Source organism: Alexandromys fortis, unplaced genomic scaffold, assembly GCF_014885135.2.
Source record: "Alexandromys fortis isolate MF-2015 unplaced genomic scaffold, M_Fortis_MF-2015_v1.1 scaffold_19, whole genome shotgun sequence".
Taxonomy (NCBI): Eukaryota; Metazoa; Chordata; class Mammalia; order Rodentia; family Cricetidae; genus Alexandromys; species Alexandromys fortis.
In genome coordinates, this window is record NW_026067890.1 from 11,807,017 (window position 1) to 11,810,994 (window position 3,978).

Below are 3,978 nucleotides of genomic sequence, written 5' to 3' on the forward strand. Positions count from 1 at the left end.
AGAAGAAGAAGAAGAAGAAGAAGAAGAAGAAGAAGAAGAAGAAGAAGAAGAAGAAGAAGAAGAAGAAGAAGAAGAAGAAGAAGAAGAAGAAGAAGCAGTATAAGGGCATAAGGAAAAAAGATAAGGGATAAGATCAAAGCATAAAGTACAAAAAAGGCAAAACATAAGGGCACCTTATGTCTCAGAGGGAGCATGGCTGTGCGGTTCCCCTGAGGCTGGGATCACAGCCTTGGTAGTTATACTAACCTGTGGGTTTGATTTACATTAATGTCTAACTGATTGAGTTAAAAGGAATCTCTTCTGGGGACCCTGCTTTTGACTCCAGCAGGGTGCCCAGGTGAGAAATTTTCTCTCTGAAAGGAGTTTTAGCAACTCGGTCCTTTTTCCTGTATTAACAGCTAGTTATCTTGGCTATGATCTCATGTTAGTTAAAATCACGGTGAAGGGTAAGTACAGAATATTAGTAATTTGTTAGGTTAGAGCAAAGGGTGTGAGGCTCCTTTCTTATCAGTGACTACTGTCAATAAAGACAGTTTGTGGGGGACTACTTTTATGTAGATTTTGGCTATAAGAACAAGGACTTGACTGAATTCTTTCACACCATGACTTCATGGTGGCTGGGGGAGGGAGGTATCCAGTTGTCTTACAGGAAAAGTCAGGTTTATACACTGCTGGGATCCTATAGAAGGGAGAGATGCCATTATTTCACAAGATTTCAAAGGTATTGACAGTGACTTCTCCAAAGGACACATGTCCCTATAGGTCTGCAAAAATGGCTTAGTCCAAGTGAAGTGTTCACATATACTTTCCGACGATAGTCCAATAGAGCTGTCAGCTATACATTTAATATGTATATAGTACAATTACACACACACACACACACATCTTTCTTGTGGGCTCACCACAGAGTCTCAGGTAGTACAGGCAGGCTTCAATTTCTCTATGTAGTCCAATCTACCTTTGAACTCGTGAGTCTACTGCCTCCACTTCCTCAAACTTTGAATGTAATTTACCTATTCATGTCAATTGCCTAGAGGTTAAAAATGCCAAGTGTACAGACTATTGTCTAAGTCTCAATAGCCTTCCAGGTTGCCATTGTTGGTCTAGATTAGTGAGCTGAGATTAATGTTTTAGCTAGCTGCTTCCAGAGTTTAGAAATATCATTTTGTCTGTGGGAGGCAGCTGGATATGGAATAATGCAGTATACCAAGTATTGTATAGGAATAGAAAGCAAGTTCGTTTTTGTTTTAGAAAAGGGAGCTGGGCAGTGGTGGTGCACACCTTTAATCTAAGTACTTGGGAGGCAGAAGCAGATAAACCTTTGAGTTCAAGCCATCCTAATTTACAGAGTGAACTCCAGGACGGCCAGGAGTACACAGAAAAACCTTATCTTGGAAAAACAAAAAACAAACAAAAAGAAGAAGAAGAAGAAGAAGAAGAAGAAGAAGAAGAAGAAGAAGAAGAAGAAGAAGAAGAAGAAGAAGAAGAAGAAAGAGTAAAGTGAATGGAGGAAAAATTATACTAAATCCTAAATGAACTATAGTGCTAGAGTTGAAGAACAGAAATAGAACTGAAGAAGGCTTCCTTGATAAAAAGAAAAAAAAAAAGACTGGCTCTCAGAAGCAAGATTATCAAAGGTCACATGAATGGTAAGTCAGATCAACTCACTGAAACACAGTAAAGAATCTATATTCAGGAAATATAAGCATTGACTACATGTGACATTGGCTAGGTATTAAATTTATCTCTGATTATAAGTTGCTGAAGCCATCATATTTTTAGGAGGTATTTTGTTTACTAATTGTTGGATAATGTTCAACAATTAGAAAGAATATTTCTAATTCTTTCTTGTGTTTCTGTGGATTGACTAGCACTCAAAAGCACAAGAGAACTGGCCAAGCTTTTTAAAAATTTAGAAATTAAAGTGGAGTGGTGTAGCAGGTAGTAGATTCTGTTGGTTGAGACCACTCAAAACGACAGCTCAGCATGTAATGTGAAACAGGTTTTAAAGAGGCATGGATACTGGGCTCTTCATCATTTGTGGACACCTGGGGCAATACTTCATTTTAAGACTCTATCATTCTAGTCAACATGATCATAATTACAGCAATAACCAGAACCCTTAACCAAAGAACTGTTATTGTGTTAGACACTACTCTCCATAATTTGTTTTTGTTAGTTAATTTAAATCTTGTAGAATCAGCTTTCTGATTTTACAGATAAGGAAACGGAGACCCCCCCCCCCCCAAATTATAAGACTTGCTCAAGATTCCTAAGTCATCCCTCTTCGGTGGTTGCTCTGGAAGGTGCAATGCTGCTTACTTCTGCCATCTCTGTTTACAGCACCCAACAATTGCTGCTGGGTAATATTTCAGTGTTATGCCATCCCTTATTATTTTATCTTCTCCTCTTTGTCTTGTCTTGTTTTGCTTTCCTTTTCCTCTTGCCTCTCTGGTGGAAATCCCTCATTCCTGTCAAATATCCACCGGCTTTTGTCTTTTCATACCGTGTGTGCGCCACTATCCTTCCTTTAGCCATTCCCCCAATCCCGAAGATAACATCCTTCACTTCCACAATCCCCTTTTTTCCTTCTCTCTCTCTCTCTCTCTCTCTCTCTCTCTCTCTCTCTCTCTCTCTCTCTCTCTCCCACATGCAACAAACTGGATAAAGACTGATTTAAATTTGAATTTTGTGTATGAGGAAAACCATGTGGTAATTTTGTTTCTGAGGCTGGACTGTTTCACAGAAGAGAATCATCTTTGATTACATCCATCCATCTTTGGTTTTATCTATTTCCTGCAAATGTCATGATGTCATTTTCTTTTAGAGCTGAATAAAATTCCTTTGTAATATTATATATGTAGCATCTGTTGATGGACATTTAAGCTATTTCCTTTTTCTAACTATTATAAAGAATACAACAAAATACCTAGGTGTTCAAAGTGTGTGTGTGTGTGTGTGTGTGTGTGTGGTGTTGACTTAGAGTTCTCCAGGTGTATATTCCAGAATGGTAGAGATATGGTAGTTCTATTTGTTTAGGTTTTGAAGCAAGAAGCACACTGACCATTATAGTGGTCTTGCCAGCTTATATTTTCAACAGCAGTGTACAAGGGTCCCTTTTTCCCTTGCAACAACTTTTTGTCCACCGTCTTTTCTGCTTTAGTCACTCTGACTTGGGTAACAAGGAATCTCAAATAGATTTTAAATTTCATTTCAAGGATGGTTAAGGATGTTGAATTGTTTTTCTCACATTTACTGGCCCTGTTTGTATGTTTTCTTTTGAGAACTGTCTATTCAGTTCATTAGTCCATTTATTATAGGCTGATGCGCTTTTTTATTTAATTTTTATCATTCTTTATACATTCTAGGTTTGTCTCTCTGCCTCAGCTGTGCAGAAGTCTTTTTCTTTCATGTAATTTTATTTATTAATTCTTAGGATTGTTTTCTGTCCTCTTGGAAGTCTTTTTCTTCTTCTCTGAATAGTATTCCTTCCACTATCCTCTCCGTTGATGTATTGGATGTTGTGAACTACTTTAGTTTATGCTTGTCTTGAAACATCATTATTTCTTTGCCAATTTTTATTGATTTTGGCGATGCATAATTATATGCATGGTTGGGATGGCGAATAAAGTTGTGTACTCTTTTTTATTGATGATGCTGTTGTTGAGTCTGTATTGTACAATGGTGTGGTGTCTGCTTGGGTTAACTTTACTCTCTTTTGGTCACTGTAGATTATGTTGGTTACACTCAGCTTTGTAGTATCTGAGCTAGGCATGCTCTTTTACCTTTCTGCAACTCTCTGGATTATATATCCAGGTGCCCTGGGAGTATGGAAAGCAACCACAACATTGAAATCTGCACAGCTGGAGATTTTGTCTTTATAATTTCCAAAGTCTGTCCCCTCTAATCACTGAAAACCTTGCTGGAGGGAAGTAGCTGGGTGTTAGACACAGTATGGGCACTTCATATATATATATA